The sequence below is a fragment of the Mustela nivalis genome (assembly GCF_964662115.1).
Source record: "Mustela nivalis genome assembly, chromosome: 5".
Lineage (NCBI taxonomy): Eukaryota > Metazoa > Chordata > Mammalia > Carnivora > Mustelidae > Mustela > Mustela nivalis.
This window is the reverse complement of record NC_139024.1, coordinates 111,788,240-111,811,588: the sequence shown is the minus strand read 5'-3', so window position 1 is coordinate 111,811,588 and position 23,349 is coordinate 111,788,240. Positions and strand designations below refer to the sequence as shown.

At 37.3% G+C, this 23,349-nt stretch overlaps 1 long non-coding RNA gene across 1 annotated transcript in view; it reads left to right on the top strand.

Annotated features, from left to right (window-relative positions):
- Positions 1–2,798: 2,798 nt before the first annotated feature.
- Positions 2,799–23,349, top strand: part of LOC309864361 — an 80,550-nt gene continuing 59,999 nt past the window's right edge. The window contains exon 1 of the long non-coding RNA XR_014311472.1: positions 2,799–2,886. This is a non-coding gene — a long non-coding RNA (uncharacterized lncRNA). The remainder of the gene's footprint in view (positions 2,887–23,349) is intronic.

Here is a 23,349-nt window from a genome sequence, read left to right as displayed (position 1 = left end):
ATATCATTTAGTGAATGAAATATCATGTTGAGGTCAGGAATATTACCTTATTGATAAAATATTCATTTCCTGTAATAAATGGGTTTGGAGTCATCAATTATCAGGAAACTATCAAACACTGGTTTTGACTTAAATATATTTAATAAGTCATGTTTATTGGATTCATATTGATTGATTCTTCCACAATTTTCACTCAGAAAATGAAATCTGTGCAGTTAATTAGTTGAAAATAACAACTGCTGGTTCAATTAAATTTAGCAAATTTCACATTCTAGTTTTACCATATGTACATTTGTTTGAAGTAATAATTCAACTTCTGTACTAGATTGCATATTTTGGAACAAAGTAAACAAATTACATTATGACATGGAAATATCTCTAAAAATACACATTTGATTTCCTCTTGGAAAATTAAGCACAAATGGCTTAAGTGAATCCCTAATAAACGACCACAAAAATTACTTGATTACATGGGTATAAATTTGACTTAGCCATTAATAACTTTTACATAAAACTATGCATATTGGCAGTCATACGATACATTAAATTTCTCTCCTAAAACATTACCCATTAAAAAAAGGATGAAGAAGAAGAGAGAGGGAGAGAAAGGAAAAGAAAAGAAAAGGAAAGGAAAAGCTTGGGAGTGCTGCTTTGCTCTAGAATTAAGAAGCCAGAGTTTTATTCATATCTAAGTTGTGGGAAAACTGATGGGATCAAAAAATATTTCAAGTTGGAAGAATGTGCAGTCAGAGGAAATACCGCTGGGCGGCTAGTAAGTAGGTACCTTCGTCCTTGCTTGTAGAAAAGCAGAGAAGAAGTATATACACATTTAAGGCTGCTGAGCACTTGGCACAACGTCTCACAAAATCTTAACAAATGCTATCTTGGTTGGGTCTCATTGCACTTTGATGACCCATGCAGAGTTGGGGATATTGTCTTTTCACAAGAGAGTTAGTCATTATGAGATGTGCTCAAGGTCAATCCACAATCTGGACCTTCTGACAGAATTTAGGCAGGTAGTCTATGCCTAAAACATGACAGCTATTTGAAATACAAATAAGTATGATTTGACGTTAATTAATGCAAATATGTGTTACTACAAACTGTTTCAGTCATGGTGTAGTCCGCTTTCAATAAAGAGCTCAATAAAGTGTATGTAACCGACAATACCAACAGCTAACTAACCCTATTCATATCAAATAAACAACTATAGAGCGACTACTACTTGCAAAGTTCTGTGATTAACAGCTAGTCATGGATAGCAGGTGGTTTCCTGGGGTCCTTTCTCTTTCTCCTCCTGTATGTATGTATATAATTTTCTATTCAACTAGTTTACCCAACCTTCACTGAAGATAACGTGTGACTTTATTACAGAAATAAAGTTCACAATACAGAGGATTTGTTTCTAAAACTACCTTTCCACTCTTGAACGCAATTTTCTTTTAGAAAGGAAAAAAAAAAAAAAGTTGGCAGTGCCATGACCACCCGCGTTTTAGAGCAGGAGACCTCTATGCCAGATACCCGGTGTTCTGGCAAACTTATTTATACAAATGCATCAACCTCCGTGCTGTCTGGATAGACACCTTAAAGCAATGTTCTAAAAGTAAGGGCCTTAATTTGCACCGTCGATAGTGCTACAACGTGTTTGTGCAGTTTTCCTTCACATAGAGGAACTTTCACCACAAAAGGAGTTTAAAAGTTCAGGGTAGGGATTTTGGTGACCTACAAAAGCCGTACGTCCAGCGTCCCCATTTTCCTCAGCACCTTATAGTATTATACAGTAATTTAAGCACCAGACCTGCCTTGATAGCGTCTCACTTTGTGACACAGCTCCAGCCGGACTTGACTTGCTCTGGGCGCCAGGATCAGGGTCGCACCGCAACGCTCAGAGAGGTTTGTTCCTAGTGGATCAGGGCGGGTGTGTTGCCGGAGTCGTGTTCCATTGGCTACACTCTCGGGGACTGGCCGGGTTTTCCGACACTTGATTGGATGGAACTTCCCCCTGTAGGCCAAGATCATTGGAGGGTGCGGGAGCCAGGGGGCGGGGCGGGTTCCCCAGGATTCTTGACCGAGCGCGCTCAGCTGCGGAGCAGGGCGCCGGGCGCCGTCCTGGAGCTGGTTGGGAGGGCAGACCCGGAGGGAGGACGGGAGGGTCCCGGCGCGGAAGAGGTCTGGAAGAGCTAGAGCGGGGCCGGGGCTGGTCGCCGGCCGCCCGGAGGGCAGTCCTAGGTTCCCCGCGGCGGCGGCCGCTCCAAGACAGCATCTGTCAACGCTCTTCCTCAGTCCTCCTCCTTTGGCCGGGCCGGGCTCCGCTGGCGGCGGCTGGGAAGACGCGGGACCCACCGTGACGAGCCCATCAGCTGTCAGGCGAGCGGCGAAGCGACCCGAGGGCGGCGAGAGACACACAAAGAACGCGGTGAGCGGCGGCGGCGAAAGGGGGCGGCAGATTCGGGACGGCAACTCCCGGCCGCGCCCGCTCGTGCCGCCGCCGCCGGAGCTGGGTCCGAGGCCGCGGAGACAATGCGGCCGGGCTTCGGCCCCGCGCGCCTCAGAGTGCGGGCGCCTGCGCTCCCCTGGCCCCTATTTGACCGTCCTCGCCTCGCCCAGCCCCCTCCCGGCCGGCTGGGCCCCCGCCCGGGGAAGGGGCGCCCCCTCGCTCCCGCAGCGGGGAAGGAAGTCCGTCCGCGGCCGCCGAGCCCGGCAACTTGCGAACGGGGAAAAGTTTGCGGCGCCTCCGCAGGGCGGCGCGGCGACGCCCGCCCCTGGCGTTCGCGGTCACAGCCGGTGACTTTCTGGACTAGTCGTCAGTCCGGGCCGCGGCGCGCCAGGCGGCGACTGCGGGGAGGGCCAGAGTCCGTCCGAGGGCGCCCGCGCCCGGGGCTGCGGGTGAGTTGGCTTTTGGGGCGTGATGGGTTTAAGCTGTCTGGGGCACCTAGGTTTGGGGAAAAAGCAGGGGGAGTGCCTTTAATACTTTTGGGAGCAGGCGGGGAGAACAAATGTAAGTGCGATTGCTTAAGAGTCGCTGACATGCCGCTGGCTCGTGAACCGTATCGGTGGGAACCTTTTAGGAGCTGGGGCTACTGAGGGCCTGTGCAGGGTGGGGGTTGGGAGGTGGAAAGATAAGAAGGTCGCGCACCAGCCTTGCCAGTAACTGGCTCTGCGTGACCTTGGACAAGGGACTTAATCACTTAGCTCTCCTCATCCGTGATACAGGAGGCTAGAGCTACGTGATCTCTGGTGTCTTACGTTTTTAAATACATCTCGGTTTGAGATTTTCCTTGGGCCTCAACGTGGTACAGGAGTTATGAACCAGTAGGCCAGGATATATTTACAGGCGCCTGGAGTCACCTTTCAGCCTACGGAGAAGTAACTTCTAAGTCTGATGCTTTCAAACAGTAAATATTGGAAGGTTTGGAAGGGTTTTTTTTTTTTTTTTCAGTGAAAAATAACTACCCATTGTTTAAAAACACTTCTTTAAACTGATCTACTTGGCTGCAGCGTTTGGAGTAGTAGCAGCCAGGCTGGGGACAGAGAACCAAGCTTGAGGGTGAAGTGGCAGGTGCCTCCAGCGATCCCTTCATCCCTTCTGGATTCCGTTTAGGGGGAGAACAAGGCTTTTATTATACATAGGAGAGAGTAAACAGGGCAGGTGTTTTGTTGTAAGTTTTCTGTATTGCTTCTTTCTTCCGAAAACTTTTGTGTGGAGGGCAGTGGGGGAATGGCCTCTAACTTTTGACGAAGGGAAAGAAAATGACACTTCTTACCAAAGTAAATCTTAAACTAATGTAAATCTTCCTTACAGGAACAGTAACACATAATGCAAGTACATCTTGATCTAATTTTAATGAAGGATTGAAAATAGCTGCTGTGTTCAGTATCACTGACGCCAAGATGGCTCACTTACATAATCTTCTTTGTTGGGATGTGTTAGTGACATGTATAATTTGGATAATTTATTAATGTTAAAGGTTTGGTCTGGGAATGGTTTTGGAATATTTTCATCACAGGTTGTGTTGCAACACAATGGAGTGTTAACTTTTAGTTATGATAATAACCTGCATTTTTTTTTTCACTGAAAAGTGAAATCAAGCATTTTCCCTAACCAAAACTCTTTCAACTATTAAATGTTTATCCATCTGTACTGAATACAGGATAAATTATTTTGTTCTCTCAATGATAAATTTTCCCAGTTTTTTCACTATTCATGAGCATGAGGAGTCAGGTGCTCCACTGGGATTTCTCTTCTCATGGAGCTTATAATAACAAAAGCTGATTTCTTTTAATGTAAGTGCATACATATACTCAGTAAATATTCGGTGGATAAAATACCCAGTGCTTAGATAAGAAATAATTTAAAATTCTTTTTACCCATCCTTAAAGAGAATTATCATGCTTTAGGGGGAAGAAAGAAGGTGTCAAAACTGGCAGAAAAACTGAGTTGAATTCCAGTATCTATCCTGAAAGTTTATATTTTAAAATTAGGGATACAGATTTGGAAAGAGACAAAGATAACTGATAGGGTTTCCAGGAGAAAGATAGCAATATAGATTTAACATAATACATTTTATGACCTAGCTTTCTTTGAGGAACACAAGCCTTTGAAAGGTAGGTTTCTTAAATTATCAGTAGCTATTTGCATTGTGATTGAATGTCTAATTATAACCTAATCATAACCATTATATTTCACTTTAGTGATATCTGATTCTTAAACTCATTGTTAAAATAACATGAAGTAAAACTTTCAGAGCAGTTGCGTGAAGGAAAGTATACCTTTTGAAATCAACTAAATCTGCAATGAGAAAATTACCTCTAATCTTACACCAAATATAAAATAAGCACTGGAAATAGCATCTTTCCAAGAAGGTCTTCACTCTAGACAAATGCTATGTGTGCAGAGGGATACTATGTGGACTACATCATATTTAAGATACTCTGGTTTTCCTAAGGGGTCTGTGTAATAGTCTATTTATTGACAAGGAAAGTAATCCCCAACATTTGTAAGCTTGGAAACTTGTGGAAAGCCTCTTGGCCTTATTTAAAAGTGACTACTCAACCTAAAACATAGCACTGATATTTGAACAATGAGCTCCCAGTAGAATGTGCATTCTCCTTATAGCAGGTTTTCTGGCTGGGCAGCTTTGCAGGGGGTTAGAACCCTGAATCTGAGAATGTGGTCTTTAGACCACTTGTATCAGAATCTTCTGTAGCACCTGCAAAACTTCAGACCTCTGGATAACTTTCTACACTTGAAGAATCAGAATGTCCGTGAGCAGAATCTAGAGTCTGTATTCTTAACAAGCTCCTCCCAAAGTGAGACTCACACTAAATTTCAAGAATTAGTGTTAAGAGTTTTCTTGCCAGTGGTTAATGGCAACCGTTGCTTCCCCCAGGAACATTTGAAAAGTATCTCCCCCCCCCCCCCGCACCCCATTCTTACTGCTCTGATCATTTCCCCTCTGACACCAGAATTGGTGGCTTCATCTCTTAACTTTGGCCAAGGAGCCCCTCACAAACTGCTTCTACAAGCAAACCAAAATACCATCTATAAGCAGAGTTAAGGCAGCTCTGGAACACAGGGCCAAGAGACCCCTTCTTCTATGAGGTACTTCCACCACCCTCTCCTCCAGCTACTTCCTCATCAAGGAAGGAGATGAGGTTTCAGGAAGATAATTGGGAAAACACCCCAAGGGAAAAAACAGAACTAGAATGCTGGATGGAAAGCTATCCCCTCAACATAGTTTAACATTCATATTTGATGATTTGAGTTCTAAAGCTGATAATTTGGCACTCAAGTGTGAGGCATAACCCAGGCCCCTTCCTGTATATTGGTAAAACTTTCATCTACAAAACTGTATAATGCTCCTGTTATCTCTGTATCCATAAAATCCCTAGCATTTCAGTATTTTCATGTTTATTGAAGAAAAAGGGAAGAGTTTAGGAGAGAAGTTCAAAGCATAGTCTAAGGAGTCAGCACACCTGATTTAATTCCTGGCTTAGCCCCTTACTACCTAGGTGACTTTTAGCTGCAACCTTGACCCTGTAAGCTTCAGTTTCCTTCCTTGGAAAATGAGAATAATAGTACCTGCCTCACAGGAGTTGTTTTGAGAATTATATAATACACAAATTAGTGATAGATGATAATTATCAGTCACTATATACTCCATATCTGTACTTTTAATTTATTATAGTAACTTTTTAATTTCTTTTTTAGCCCTGGAGAGTTGCTGTAGAAGAGGGATAAGAGAGGAAGACAACGCAGGAGGAGATAAGTCACTCTGGACACAGGGAAGGTCACACCACTAAATAATAATTGTTGAGCAGAGGGGAAAGGGACAAGGGAAGGATGCAGACTGCGGCCCTTCTAATAACCTAGGCTTCCTCATGTGTCACCCTGGTTCAGGCGCTATCTTCTCTACCCTCCTCCCTTTTCATACCACTTGATATACTATTTTTTGATTCACTTTGAGAAACACTGATTAATTAGTCTGCCTCAAAATGTTAATCCTGGTTTTGGATTTTAGTATCTGGATCCTCAGCTTTGCGGTAGCTTAGGGCTGGCAGTTTTCTCTCCTCTTGACATCTAGCCTTTGGAGTTATTGAAGAGAAGAGATTTCTGTCTCTAACCCCAAAGAAATCCAGAATCTAACTCCAAATTTGCCTTTTCGGAGAAGTGTATGCCATCCAGATATGGCGATGTGATGAGAGAGGCCACTGCCCTCTGACTTTGAAAAATACCTTTACTTTCCAGAGCTCTTCTACTTTTCAAAGTACTTTGTCTCTTATTAGCTCACTTTTCCCTTACAGTCCTATAAAATATCAACATTAGTAGACAGACCCCTATGAGGCCTGTCAAATCTTTCTCTTCTCCCTACCTCCATTCTCTTGCAAACCTATTGCAAGGCTAGTCTTTGCTATCTTCACAACATTTTTCTTGAAATCAAAAGACTTCCATCACTTTCTATGTGTCCCCATGTCATATTGAACCTCCTCTGCCTGGTTTCTATGGTGGCCTTAAAAATAGTGTCCCATCCTACTCTAAATACATTCTTTCCATAACTTCTGCAGTATGGCCTACTTACTTACCACTGGGCCTAAGCCCATATTGCTTGCCTCATCAGAAGAGAGACATCAGTGATGCCTCCTTTTGAACCACCTAGATTCTAACCATTCTTCAATTTCCAACTTCTCCTCGGAGCCATCCCAGATCATCAGTTCCTTAAAATTCCACCTTGCTCCTAACTCCAGTGGTAGCCATGGCTATTTGGTCAATTAGAGCCTGGTCTTAAAGTCCTAAGGGAGAAAAAGTATAGCATAAATCTGATACAGAAAAGAAAGTACTAGACTAAAAAGTTTTATTAAAGACCTGATGTCTACTAAGAGCCGTGGGAGGAAAGCCAACTTGCTCTACCTTTGTGGTTCTACATTTTCTGAGCTGTGAACGTAGAAAGGTTTGGGTCAGATGATGATGGTGGTCCCTTCTCATTCTGAGGTTCTGAGACAACTGGCCTTCCCTGTGTGGGATGGGATTCCTACTGAGTTCTTAGATGAAAATGTCAGGAATGGACACTCAGTGTCTTCGGGACTTGTTCTGTCCCACAGATCTCTAATGCTAAACTTTGCAGTTTTTGAATGCCGTGTACCTTTTTTACCTTGCCTTTTAACCGTAAGCATTCACAGAAGGCTAGTAGGGGTGAATTAGGTAGCAGGATGATGCATTACAGATAATAGTTATCTTGTGACTGACTTCCTATGATGGAATAAATAGTGTCTGCAATTAGATAATCCTTAGAGCATAGCATTTAAAATTTTGCATGTTATCTTCATTGGATAGTGCTATATGTTAAATCAAGTTATATTTTCTTTTAATCATTTCATAAATGGAAACACATTAAAACAGTCAAACTCTAGGATAGACAGTAGATGACTTTCCATAGTAATCGGGTTAGTGACATATAAACTTGCGTCTGTATGTATATATATCACATGCGATTTATACTTAAATTAAGAAGGGTATCCCTAAATTTTGAGGTGCTATTATACATTGACCAGATTTAAGAAGAATATCTCTTTAAAATGTGTTGACATTTAATTGACCTTTGAAAGTTCATTCTGTTAATCATACTCAAAGTGCTAAAGCTATGGTTGACTGCTCTGGTGTTTTTACATTCAGTCGTGCTTAGCATATAAATTCTTCAGCATAATTGCTACTTATTTAGCAAGAGTTTCCTTTCTTCTCTGAAAATATGAGTTGTGTTTTATTTTTGCATCTTTTTTTTTTTTTTAACTTTGCTTCAGGCTGCATGGTGTTAGAGGTTTGAATTGAAACGCTTTCCTGTCATTAGTTGTATGGGGTGTGGCTTCTTAATATAGGAGTAATGGAAATTTCTTGCTTAGTGGAAGTCTACTTCTGGCAAAAGTTCGAGGTATGCTGCTAAAATTTAGAGTCACTTAACACCTCAACACTATGTATTTTTAATTTAATAAACTTCTGAAAATCTTTCAGTTCCATTTGTGTAGATGAAAACTATCAATACTAGTACTTCTTATTAAACAAGGATTCAAAGGATTTGTTTTCATAGCAAACTCTAATTTTATTCCTTGAGTTGCTATGAGTGGAATTTAATTTTTCTATAAATGATGTACATGTTTTTAAAAAGTCAAATCTGTTTCTTTTTTAAAGCTTAACATTTTATTACTATCATCTAGAGAACATCTGCTGAATTGTTTAAAAATTTCTGGATATTCAACTTATGAAATCAGTCTATGGAAATAATTTTTAATATGGTTAGCTGTCTTACAGTCTTCTAAATTAATATTCCCGACGATCATAGAAAACTAGCTAGCTTTTGCTAAATGTCAATAGAAAAATAAAAGCATATAATTTCTGATTTTTTGCTAATTTCTCTTTGAGACTCCAGGCATATTTTTTCAAAATATTTTTATCTTAAAAGCGGTTTTTATAGAGAGAAGATAAAGTTTAAACCAGAATTTCTTATTTTTATGAGGTCATTTTATACCTTTCACATATGTAGCTCCATGTTTGTAGTATATCTTGTTCCCTGGTTGGAATAAGTTTTAATCTTGTTGTATCTTTTATTTATTCACATATTATAAGCATGTTAAACCGTCTCATCTCATGAAACTGACCTTATTTTCTCATTATTGTCTCTTCTTCCATATTGTGCTTTTTTTCTGTCTTTTTCTGTTTCGAGTTTTACAACTTACAGCTGTCCTTTTCATCTCATTATACCCCCACCTCCAAGGGAAAATAAGTTCTTTTGCCTTAGTCCAAACATTTAACTTGAAACTTTGTCCTTTTTTACAATATACAGTGAAGCCTCTTAAATAATATTATCTAAATAATACATAAAAATTTCAAATGACTACAGTGCTGAATAGTCAGATACGGGATATCCTAGACTAAGGGTGAACTCTCACACTTCCATTTTGTAAACTGGTTTCAACACATAGATTTATTTCTTCCTTGATAATATAAGTATCTCAAGACCAGGCTAGAATTGCCTCAGTACAAAATGTTTAGATAAAGCCTGGTTCCTTGGGTAAGCTCTCTCAGTAATTCAACTGGATTGATGACACATACAAAATCAAGACATTTGTTCTTTTCTGTTTGAAGTCTGTTTTACCATCATAAAAATTTTTTTGTCATTTGAATCCATATATATGTATTCACAGAGAATTTATTTTCATTTTATTTAATAAATTTTTATATCATTCTTTCATTTACCGCTGTCCTAAACACTTTACAAGTATTAGCTTCTTTAATTATCTTGACTCTATAGTTATGGTTATACTACATAATTAGAGTCATTATCATTGTGCAATTAAGAGAAGAGTTTTATTTTGTGGTAGGCCTTAAGTGAGGGGAGACTGATGAGTATAGGCAGAGTGGATAACTTAAAAGTAGTGCAAAGAATCAACAAAAAAAAGTGCAAGAGTTTTGGGAAGATGAGTCTACATGGAAAGGGTCAGCCAAAATTAGAGGAGACCCTCCACAGTCCTGGGAAGTGATCATTGCATCAGAAGTGACCATTGCTATGGGTTTCAGCTGCATGGTGAGGTGGGCTGTACTGCCTCATTGTGATTCGTGTGGACCTTTATGCCTTTCCTCACCCTAGCATTTATCAGGACAAGTTTCTTTTTTCCTACAGTTTGGCTTTTCTCTTAGCTCTAAGTTTAGGCATTGCAAATACAAACGAATGTTTTGTTTTTGTGTTGTGTTTTTTTTTATTTTTCCCCAGCCTTAACCCCAGCCCAGTCCATTTACTCTTCTGGCCCTAATTTGTGCATTACTTTGAAAATACTATTCAGTAGTGTTTATGTATGTGTGTGTTGTATGAAGTTTAGGGACTGATGTTAAGTAGTGAGATAAAAGGACAAAGTTATCTTTTCTGTTGAAATTGGAGATGGAAGAAGAGGAGAGAACATCATGGAAAAGAAGAGATATGTGGAGGAAAAAAAGATGGTGAAAAAATGAAGAAAGAGAATTACTGATTTGCTTTACACCCACACCTCCTCCCCAACTTCACAGTAACAGAGGCAGTTTCTCTCTCTTTTGCCTGACATGAGGTTCACCAGGAAGTTATGCGCCGTGGGAGTGGAAAATTTCTCCCTTTTGCATTTTGAGACTTGGGTGTGCTGCTTTGAGATGCCACTGGTATCTAAGTAATATTTGTTTATACTGGATATTTTTCTCTGTAGCCTTTGTGGATAGGGCTTAGAATACAAACAATACTGTTAGCAGAACTGTAGGTACTCGATTGCTATGTTTATTTTATTAGTTAAAAAACTGCCAGAGCCCTAGGACTTCTGAGCACATTTAAAAAAATACCAGAGACAATTTCAAGAAGTGCTTTGGAAAGAAAAAATAAGAAAAGTTAGGAGTTTCAGGCTCTAAAATGCCAACCAGTGTTGGTAGGTTTCTTTTAAATTAATGTCTTCAAAAACTCTAAGCTAGGATAGTTTCATTAATTATTTTTTAAAGTGAGTTAAAATTACTCTTCTGTATATAAATCTTTTCTTGGTAGATAGCATGGGTGAAAAAAAGTGTGGCACTTGTGCTCGCTTCGGCAGCACATATACTAAAAAAAAGTGTGGCACTTTTGTTGCACAGAATATAAAACTAATGTTAATTCTTCAGGGAATTTAGGATTTTCTGGATGCTGCTTAAATCATCTCTAATGACTTGGTCAGATGACAGGTCCAAAAGTATCTCTTACTGATTTATAATTGTATTGGGACAGAATCACTGAAATTGTGATGTTCCCAGAAAATCTAAAATATGGTCACTTTTATCCTTAAATTTTCTGAAGATTCAATTTATGGTCCCCTGAAGTCTCTTTCTTTATCCTGTTCTCAGTAGAAAGTTAATATTATTTAGTAGCATTTATGAAAAACACCCAGTTTAAAAACTATTGAATAAATCAAATGATAAAAGTATTGATTTGAAGAAATTAAATTATTTTTAAATGGTTATTCATGTCTCAGGTAGAGGGCTCTGATCTTAATAGGTTTGATTCGATCCCCGTTGGTAAAACAAAGTCAAGATTCTTTTTTTTTTTCCCTCAGCCATTGCATGGCAGTAACGTATTATTTAGACATTTCAAGAATCACTAACAAATTACCCTTTTGGAATAGAAATGGTGAAAGGGGACTCTTCTTTCTCATTTATTCTTTTTCATTTTATCCTTTCCTATTCACGGAAATTTTTACTTTATTCCACTGTTCATCAAAAGTTTCCCATTTGAACATCCTAGATTACTACCATACTAAGTTTCCCTAAAACTAGGCAGAAACAGAACCTGGCTCTTTAGACACTAATGGAAACCATCCCATGTTTTCTCAGATTCTCCTCCCCAGATGCAAGAGGAACAAAACAGTAGTGTGTGGTTTGTCATTGTTGCTTCTGTGGCTGTCCTGTTTGGTTGACCTAAGCTTTTTTGCCTCCATTCTTAATGCTGAAATCTACAAATGAAATTAGGGCCAGTCACACTGGATTTCCCTCATCAGCTATCCCTAGTGGTTCAAATTTAGCACACATCTACTGTGAGCACATATTAATTAGGCTAATAGAATAGGATGAAATGATAACTTGAGTTTTTCAATAACTATATTTTGAGTTGAAGTGTGGTTTTACGAGTTTGCAGCTATTTTGTTGGAAATCTAGAAAATCCTCATGTGAGCAGCTAAGCTACTGATAGCCCCAAACAATATAAGTTAAACATTAATTTGCTGTAAACTGCTGAAAGTGTCTTTGATTTTGAGATGCAGTGAGCTATTTCAAATTAAGTTGCCATTTCTAAGTGGAATGGTGTGGAGGTCTTGCAGCCTGATTTCAAAGTTAGACTCTGAATAAGAATTTTTTTTGTTCCTGTTTTCTATACTGTGTCACTGTCACAGGCATAAGGTAGATGAACTCCTATTCGTTTGCTCTTTATAACCAATTCCCATGCCAGACAGTATTGGAGATAATTAAGTTCTTCTATAGAAAACTTCATAAGTCAGCTACTGACTACTGTGTCTGTAAATATACTCTCAAACTGTTTTGTAGTCCTATTTTTAAAAAAATGTGTGGGTGTGGGAAGTGATGGTGAATGAAGTCAGGGTAATTGGTGCTGCTTTGTATTAAGAAAAATCACACTAGTTAAAGGAAGTCGGCTTCCATGATTTGTATATGCTTAATTTTTAAAAATTCTTCTACCCCTTTCCCATTTCGGTTCCTACCCCTACCTCATAAATTAAAGCAATGAAAGAATTAGAGTCATAGGATTTTACAGCTGGAAGGATTTTAGAGAGAATCTGATTAACTCTCTTATTACACTTGAGGAAATTGATGTTCAGTGAGGTCAAATGAGATCATGTAGCTGTTTAAAAGCCCAAATGACATTAGTAGTTTATTTCCATTAGTAAACCCTGTTCTGATTAATCTCCCTTAACATGTTCATAATCAGAAAGAAATAATAAGGAAAAATAACTAACTTGTACATGGTACTTTCTCAAACATATCTGTCACTTATCAGAAGAGCTCTTAAGGTATAGGTACTTTAGTTCCCATCCACAGAGCAAAAGGGCTTAGCAGTGTTCAGAGATCTGTCCATGCCAGTCTCTATTCAAGGGCCCAGAGCTCCCTGTCTTCCCACCTTGGTGGAAGCCTCAGCTGGTCTCAAGATAGTTCTCATATCTTTGTACGATAGCTTTGACTCTAAAGTTGCTCTAATTATTAACTTTTGTCTATTTGATCACTTTTAAAGAGGAAAAAAATTTTAAAGAGCTATCAGCTTATAAATTTGCAAAAGAAGAATGCTGGATAATTGTAAATAAGGTGTGTTTTAATAATCTCTTTGTCAACATTTTAAAAATACAGCCAATATATTTTGAGTACCTTACTACCTATAAAGCAAGTGATGGGCTGCTGCAGTAGACACAATAGTGATTGAGGCAGAATGATGGCTTTCAGGGAAGAGGCTCATGCAATTGTCTCTCCTTTCAAAGATATACCTGGATTGAGAACTATGCTTGAGGAATGTCTGATACTGTCTTTATTACTCTTGAGATAAGAAAGCTGCTACAGTTGACCCTAGAACAATGTGGGAGTCTGGGCACCAATCCCCTGCACAGTCAGAACTCTGTGAACAACCTGTGACTCTCCAATAGCCTGTTGATCGCAAGTCTTTACTGATAATACAAACAGGTAGTTGACACATATTTTACTTGTATTATATACTGTATTCTTACAATAAAGTAAGCTTAGAGGAGAAAATTATTAAGAAAATCATAAAGAAAATACATTTTTAATACTGTGCTGTATTTATCAAAAATAGTCATATGTAAGTGGACTCTTGCTGTTCATACCTGTGTTATTTAAGGGTCAGCTGTAATTCTTATGTCTAAAATGGGTCAATTTCTTGTGATTATTTGTATTTAAGTATTCACATTCAAGAAAACTTGTAAAATACAGAAAAGTAGAAAAAAATCATATGTATATTCTGCATCTTACCATGGTAATATTTGTATCATACATACAGGTTTTTTTTTTAATTTTATTTTACCTGATGGTCATATCATTGCATAGCTTTGTAAAAATGTTTTAATGATTACATAATTTCAGAAAGAGTCAGTTTCTATGTATGTCAGTAATATGGCTATTCTATGACAATTACAGATAGCTACTATTTTACAAAAATGGTTAATCAAAGTCTTTAACCTGGGCTACTACTCAGAAATACTTTCTAAAACTATTTGGAAAAAATAAGGAACCAAGTTCAGATTATTTTCACTTCTTTCTTTAAGAGCATCAGAATCATTCTGTTTGCTTAAAATGTCCATGGTGCAGTTGACCTACATGAGAAATTGATTTTTTCAAATTGTGAAATTTATGAACAGAAATATTTTTAAGATACAGTTTCCATTATAGAATTTTGTTCCTCTGAAATAATTTCTCATTACTGTGAAGGTATAGTACTAATCATGTTTGAATTTTTGCCATCTGGGCAATTTAATCTGACAGCTTTGATTAAAAAAAGAAAAAAACAAAGACTTCTGAATTCTGCCGTGGGATTATTACAGTGAAATTTATATTAAATTCACCTAATGGCCCTCTCGAAATATGATCTTATATTTCAATAGGGCTAGGAGGGTATTCCTAGGTGAGAGTTGCTCTTTGTGAAGAATCTAATGGAACCCTGAGGTGGGGAAGAGCTGAGCCAGCAGGTTGTCAGAGGGATGCAGCCTGGGAACTGCTGACAGTTATGTGCCTGAGGGAAGGGAAGGAGATGAGAGGAGAGGAGTTGGACGGAAAGTCCCTTATTAGCCTGAAGGCTAGGATGCCCTGACCCTTGGAATCCCCCTCCCTGGTGGGAAAGCCAGCCAGAGTGGGAGGGGAAAGGCTGGGGCAGATGAGGGAGTAGGCTACTAACAACCCGAAAACTCTGATAAGCTTAGAGAGTTCCTTTCTGGGGAATCCTGGCCTAGATTGTAAATCAGTATTATTTTAAGGAAGAGTTTGGCTAATGAGTAAATACATCTCAGTTAATATGGATGACTTAATGAATTGTCTTATCACCAAACAGTCTGGATATTTGTTTTTACTCTTAAAAGTTTTTTCATTTAATTTTTTATACCCAATTTATCATTTGAATACAATTTTTATTGAATTTTCATTAACTATCTCATATTTATTCAAACCAATGCCTTCCCCAATACCACAAATGATTCAGAAGAGCTCACAGTACAAAAAACATCAGAATAGGAAAGTGAGTATATGATTCCAGCTCTTCAAGCCTAGTGTTCCCATCTGCATGATGATGATGATGATGATGATAGTAAATGTTTCATCATACCATGGCAGGAATAAGATGAGATCGGTGCATAAACATTGCTTGGCATACAAAAAAAAAAAAAGATAACATTAAAGTTAAGGCTATAAACTTGATACACACAATTTATCAGGCTAATTCTCTATTTCTCACTACCATTTTATTAGAGAATGTTAATTGAACAAAAAATGCTTATTTTAATTTCTAAAGTAGAAGATTTTAGTTTTGTAAGTCTCAGTTCTTTACAAGAAAATGCTTTTCTTCCTAGAATTTGAGTTTCTTAATCTTCCACATACACACAATACATGGGAAAATGTTCCTAGTAAATTTCTGCAGCCTTCATCCCTTTTCAATAGGCAACAAACAGGACTATATTTTTTTTAAGATTTTATTTATTAGAGAGAGATCACAAGTGGGGAGGGACAGTAGGGAGAGGGAGAAGTAGACTCCCTGCTGAGCAGGGATCCTGATGTGGTGCTTGATCCCAAAACCCTGGGATCATGACATGAGCTAAAGGCAGATGCTTAGCCAACTGAGCCACACAGGTGCCCCTGTATTTCTATTAATTTCCAAAAAAAAGCAAGGAAAAGTTCATCATCATTGTCATTAGTAAGAAATATAATGAGAATTAGAAATCTTTGAATTAGGCTAACAACAGTGTGAATCACTAAGTGTAAAGTATAAATAAAAGAAGGTGAAGATGAATTTTGAAGGGCAGAATTTTGTTTGTGCATTTATTTTACTTCCAGTCCAGAATCACTTCTATGTATATACTTTCTACAAAAGGAAGCAGAAACTGCTTGTTTCTTGTCTTAGATGGGTTTTCTGAAGGAAGGGACAGAGTCCAAATAACAATACTGTTGATGCAGCCTGGGACCTTGGCCCCCAGAGAAATGGTAGATGGAAGGATGCAGATCAGAGCCTGGCCACGAGGCCCTGTGCTGACCTGAAGCACCCATTCCTTGGATGCTGCTGTAAACATTTGGAGACCAGAACAGGTGGAGGTTAGGTGAAGGAGAAAGGTGGAACCAGAAAGAGAAGCCTCACTCTAGTGAGGTAGGGTCAACTACATGTACCTTTGCATTTCCGTGGCCAAGGGAGAGTTCTAGTATAAATAAATAAGTTGATAAGTAAAGTAATTGTAACTCCCACCACCTGTTGATAAGTGCCTAAAACCTCAATATTCAAGAATGGGCCATTTAATTTAAAAAGTCTGCTATCTTAAAATCCAGAGAATTGTGTGTATAAGTGGGAGGAGGTGAGGGGGCTTGAGTAGCTATAATATTTTAACCTGTTTTTAGTTACACATTGTTTAGGAAAAATACATGATTATAGAATCAGTAAGAGGATTCAAGACTGAATGGTTCAGGGTAGCTAAGAAAAAATTTTAAACTTTAATTGAGACCAGTCCTCAACTGTCCACCACCAGAAGGAATTAATCATTCAAAGAGTTAAAACCAATATAAGGAAGATTATAAAAAGTGATAAGGATATAGACCTCCAGAGCTACACCTTTGGGTGGAGAGAATTTTGCGAACCTTATCTAACAGGGCTCAAACAGCAAGCATTTCTATGGTTTTTGAATTAACAAAGTTTTTTACAAATATATCCAGGGTTATATAAGACAATATATATAGGGTCTGATGTATTGGGCACAAATTAGTCTTATTCTGCCATATTGGGTTGGTTTTTGTTTGTTTGTTTGTTTATAATTTTTTTATTTTTTTATAAACATATAATGTATTTCTAGCCCCAGGGATACAGATCTGTGAATCACCAGGTTTACAGACTTCACAGCATGCCATATTTGTTTTTAATTCATGATTTTTTAAATGGATTTACTGGTGCTATTTCTCAAATAGTGGCAAGAATTTTTAGCCTCAAGCAAATTTATTTGGTTTTATCTTTCTAGATTAGTAGTTCTCTGCCAGGAACATATAGCAAAATCATTTGATAGATTTTGCAAAATGCACACACTCAGTACCCTCCCCTTCTGAATAAGAATTACAAAATGGATGGGGCAAGAGGCAACCTAAGTATGTGGGGTTAAAAGAAACTATCTTGATAATTCTGTTACCACCTTCTCGTTTTGAGAATTGCTGTTCTAAATGGAACCGATATTGCTCAATTACCAGGAAACAAGCAAATAGTTTCAATAATATTGAGTCCACTTAACTGGCAAAATTGTTCAGCAACTTGTTGGGGTAAATCTGCTTCACCTTCCACACAGATTTCATCTAGCTTGGCTAAAAAGGAAGCCTGTACTAAAAAGGAAGACGTATACTATATTGATGCTTGTTAAATACCCTGACATTGATGCACCCTTGTAACTAAGATTTTACCATCGTCTGTGCTTTGCAGATTTTTTTATGTTTATTCATAGAACTCTGAGCAAAAGGCTGGATATTCAAAGCTGTGCTAAGGCTTAAGACTTCTTTCACATGTTCATTCAGTTGTTACTTGAGGTTGTTTGCCCAATTTGTACCAGTCACTTACTGTTTTTAATTTTAAGTGGTAAGATTCCAAGACAAGTAGGGGATCTGTCACTTTAAGAAAAATTTATGGAGGTAAAAATATTTTCTTTTGGTAAATAGTTACTGCTATATAATGTCTTCACGGGGTGTAAGACTTGGTATTTAACTGTTTTAATTACAGAGTACCGTGCCTATATGTGACTAACTTAAAAGAAGTGGGTGTCTTGGTGAGAAGTTCACAAGGTTTAGCTGTCGCTGAGTTTGGTGAACTGACTGAGCTCTAGTCAGCAATGGTATATGAGAATGCTAAGTACTAAGAATGTCAGGAATGTAGAATTGCACAGCGCTGATAAAGTTTGCTTTGTTCCACTATGTGACTTGACCCATTGAGAAAACGTGGTTCCCTAGGAAGTTTTAATAGTTCTGAGTCCTTAGTTAATAAAGGAAAAGACCTCAGCATAATTCAGCTTGTTTTCACCTGCTGCCTCAAAGATTAACGTTCTTAACCTTAATGGGATAGAGTTACCCTTTGCTTTGAAAAAGTAATTTAGGGAGCTCTTCACATTTGTTAGTTTCAGTAAACATGACACTGTTTGTGTGGATTTGGTTTTGGGTTTGGTGTCACAAACTGCTAAACTTGTGCAACCTGAGAACCTTATGGTTACTTCTTCTGAAAAGTCTTGGGGAAAGGCACACCCAGTGTTCTGTATCAACTTAATCTTTCCCTAGACTAGGAAGCATTCTAAATTCCTTCTGGAGAGTAGTGACTGATAGAGCTTAGCCTTCAGCTTTCCTCATTTATTTTCGTAAGAGAATGGGAGTGGAATTCAAAACATTCAAATTTGGAGTTAATGTGCGTCACTCTGTTACAAGTGATAGGTTCTGTGTTTTTCCAGTGGGGAACTTTGATCCACACACTGATGTATGCCTGTTATAGACCTCGTTATTTCTTTCTGTTTTTCCCCTGATTGTTGCATATGCTTTCAAAACCCATCTGACGATACAAGTTGCGTCTGGGAGCAGATTTCAGAGCAAAAGTGGTATTATGAAAGCACGTAAGTCTTTTTTGTCAGAGTTTATAATGTTTGAAATAGACCTTTTATATTTTCATTGAGAGTCTAAGTTCACTTAAATTTAGTATTTAATGTTAATGCGCACTTTATGTTATTAACATTATTTAATTTCTGTGTTTGTTCCTTTTCACTCAAAGAAGGATTTTAATTGCATAATACATATCGGAGCCCTATTAAGTAATCCTGCCTTGTTTGTTTCTTAGCTAACAATAATGGATGAAAGCAACTTGCATACATTGTCTTAGCCTATCACAAAATCCTACAGGAACTTGGTAAATGAATAACAGACATGAGCTTTTTGTTTTGATTTTTTGAGACATTTTTTAGAATATTTCTGTGTTAGAATGAGAATTTTGTAATGTACAAAATTTCTGCTTGTACATCTTAGAAACACCTGCTAGGGACCAGTCTTTAGGTGAACCAAGCAGAAAGAAGGTATATCCCTTCTGACAGTGAGCGACTGTAAACATCCTCGACTGGAAGCTGTGAAGCCACAGATGGGCTTTCAGTCGGATGTTTGCAGCTGCCTACTGCCTCAGACTTCAAGGAGCTACTTTAGGAGCAATTATCTTGTTAACTAAAACTGAATACCTCGCTTTTCCCTTTGACTCATTTTCACAAAGCTTGGGTTAAAATGATATAAGTTAAATGACTTTTAAACCCTCTCTTTGCATCTCTAGAGGACTCAGGAGGGCAGGAGGAGAGGTGCTCTGTGTGTGTATAGAATTTGCTCTATCAAAAAAGAAAGAAAGAAAGAAGAGAAAAGAAAAGGCGGCAAAGTATCCCCTGAGAGAAGTGAGGAAACTTATTACAGTCTTTTTGTTCTAAAAAATAAAGTGTACTAGGGTAATATTTCACAAATCACTCTAAAAAGTGATTTGTCCTACTTTTATATTTATCTGTAATTTCAAAATACGTGCCTTGTAGATCCATTCACAATCATTTTATAGATGAAGTCTAAGTTACTTGAAAATGGAAAAAAAAAAGTAAAGGCCAGAATGAAGAGTTAATTCACTTTCACATTATTGAATAAACTTTTTATTTCCTTATAGGTTCAGTCTTTAAGTAATGAAGTTGTTGTCAATTTATTAAAGTGCCTGAGAAAACCAATATTTGAAAAATCTACTTGTTCTTGTTTTAGCTGATGAAAATATTTTAGGCCATTATTGATACTGTCTCCATTCAGTTGAACTGTTAACTTTGCTCTGTGTAATAGCACATATCTCTTTAAAATGATGCATGCATCAAATGCTACCCTAAGTATATGAAGGCAACCTAATACTTTTAAAAGAATTCTGTTGTGGACTTCTGTGAAGGATCTAATAACTTGTCTTTTTCATAAATATCTGTGTTTGTCTTATGGCAGATTTGTTTAACATGAGACACTTAAATAGTAGAAATGAGACATCAAAAGGAGAGGAAAATGGCATCCTTTGTCCTCTAAAACATGGTATTTTCTAAACATGCAGTATTGTCATTAACATAGAATTTATAGTTTCTGTTTCCTATTTAATACCCAGTGATAATGTCAGTAAGAGGTGATGCTAAAACGGTGTGACCACTATTTAAATTTTGACCACTATTTAAAATTTGACCAATTTACAGTTGAACATTCTAATTAGCTGGGATGGAAGGAGATGTGTATAGAACTGCCTTTAAACTTAAAGCCATCAAGTGAAAAACCTCAATTAGTCATGCTGGGCCGTGAGAGGTTAGAACACTGCCCCAGAAACAGGGATGGGAGAGATGGAGGCTTTCCATCTGCCAGGCCCTGGGATCTAGAATGGAGAATGCGTCTTGTTTTTTAATAGGTAAACTTAAAACACTTAGAGGAAATAACTCAGCTATGTCCCACGGAACTTAACCACATTTCCTAGGTAAATATAGGTCTGGAGAAATGGGTAAACTTTTCCTGTTCTTTGACCTTCACTTTCTTTAGGTTCTCCTCCTATGTTATTTCATATCCCCTTCCTCGCCTCACTGCCCTCTAAGTGTTCCCTTTCCCACCAATTTAGTTATTTCCTTCATTTAAGTAATTACTTATTAGAATATTTTAATTTGCAAAAATTACAACTTTCTCTAATGTTCCTAAACAGAGAAATACAAACCTCCGGAAAACATGCTGGAATAGTTTTGAAAGTAATACTTGTAATTTATTATGCCTTGGGCCCCATATTTCACTAGAAAATCTAAAATGCTGCTCTAAGATAACATCAAAAATATGCTGTTTATATTTGGGATAAGCTCTGGATGCAATTTTTTTTACTTCACAAAAATATCCAACTTTTAAAATTTACAGTTTTACATATCTACAACTACATAGACAAAATTATTGTTCATTTAAGTAGGATAAGTTAATATTTAGCATAAATTAGAAACTCTTGCTAATTGCTTTCATGTGGTTTTTCCCTCTTTACAAATATTTTTCTCTTTACAAAATTTTTTTGAAATGTTCATTTTGGCATAATAAAATATCATATATGATTAGAACATAAAATTCTTGAAATGGGCCACAGTATATGAGACTAAAACTTTGTTGAATGTGTGCTAGATAAATGTTACATGACTCTTGCTATAATCATCATAACTGTTGTATGTTTAGTTTTTATTTGTGATTTGCAAAAATAAAAATGGGTACATCCCTAAAAAGGATAATTCTTTAGGAAGTTTGAGAGGTCTAAAAGTGGCAGTGGTAACTCATTTAAAGGATATAAATTTTCCTGACCATAAAACTCTAATTTGAACCTGAACTCCATTTTGTAGTGATGCTATCCATAATATTATACCTGTGTGAAATCTTTCCTCCAGGAAAGAATAAAACCAGAGGACAATGAGAGCAAAGGAACCTGAGTAAGAATATGCTTCTGCATGGAATTAGTTGCTATACCTGTGAAACACATCCTCACCCAAACAGATGCTATTAGAATTGCCTTGTGTTCCTTAGCTAAAATTGTAGCTATTACAGTTGGGAGGAGGGGATCTTTCTTTAATGGTGTCATTTCATGGTGGCTTAAAAATAATAATGTAAAGATGCCAGTTTTTCTGTATCAGAGGTGGAACTGGAAGTTATTTCTCTTAATTTTTTAAATGACTTACTGAATTCTTAAAGGTGGTTCTTAGTGAACTGTCTCAGCAGTATCATTACAAGAATGAACAAGACTTTCTTTGTATGGTATTATATCAGAATAACTATTTTAAATAGATACAGAAGATATGGTTGATAGTATGTACTATAGTTGTTTGTGTGTGCTCAGCTATTAAATCATTTAAGAGATTGGGGCCTTTATGATTATTGTTTTTCCCCTTCATTTTTTCTCTTAATGGCAAAAAGCCAGTAAATAAAATTTTTAAAAAAGTCTCATCCTCTGAATGTGCTTATTATTAGAAATAATAGTCGGTGATTTAAGTATTTTTAATAGGCTTCTTCAGTTGTGCACAGATAAGTATCTCTCACTAGTATACACTCTTCAACTCTTCAGTGTGAAGGTGGTGGGCAAGTTAATGTTGCCAAGTGATACTTAATCTGCCTTTCCTAATTTGTATATCTAATTATTATATAAACTTAATGATGCAGTACTTTGAGAGTAGAGGCTTTTTAATGCAAATTAAAACAAAGTAGATTGGGAATTCATTCAGCATAACCACTAAATGTGAACTTACTGTCCCCAAAGGCTCCAGTGCCCTGCATGGTTAGAGAAATTAATGAATGAACTCCTTCAGGCACCTTAACAACTGAGTAAAATCAGAATCTCTCCGCAGCTCTCATTTCAAAAATGACACCAAGGAGATCTCACATGTGAGATACCTTACTAGAAAGAGTGTTAGAAAATATAAAATGTTATACAGTGGGATAATACAAGCTCGTTATCCTCAGTGTCCTTCCTTGCAGAGACTGAACTACCATTTCCAAATTTTGGATTTTGGTGTTTTTCAGTTAAAGAGTTAAACTCTTGAAGAGAATAAATGTTTATTATACCAATGATGAAAAATTTACTTAAAAAGTGCTTTATGCCATAAAAGAGTAGCGCTTGCAGTGAAGATTTCCACAGTAGAAATACATTTGCGAGATGTATGATGTTAATGAATAGAAATGGTTGTCCTGTTTAAATGATTTATTTGCACTGAGTGTTAAGTATTTTGTAATGAGTGAGAGAATTGGTAAAATTTGCAAATCCAGATATTCAGCTTTGAGTATTGATGTTTTACACATAATAGATCTCTTAAGTGCATATTAAGGAAATTATTTTGCTCCAGCCTTACTCCTTAATTATTGTGTTAGATTAAAATTATCTTTGGAATTATAATCTTTCAACTATGGAATGCGCATCTGGAGAATTTGATTTTGAAACATTTATTCTTTTTCATATACTTTCAGTAGCTTTCTTGGCCATATCAGATATATAGTTTTCTTTTTCTAATTTTCATTCAACTCTCTTACCACAGTAAATCTGTATTTTGCTTAAAATAAGT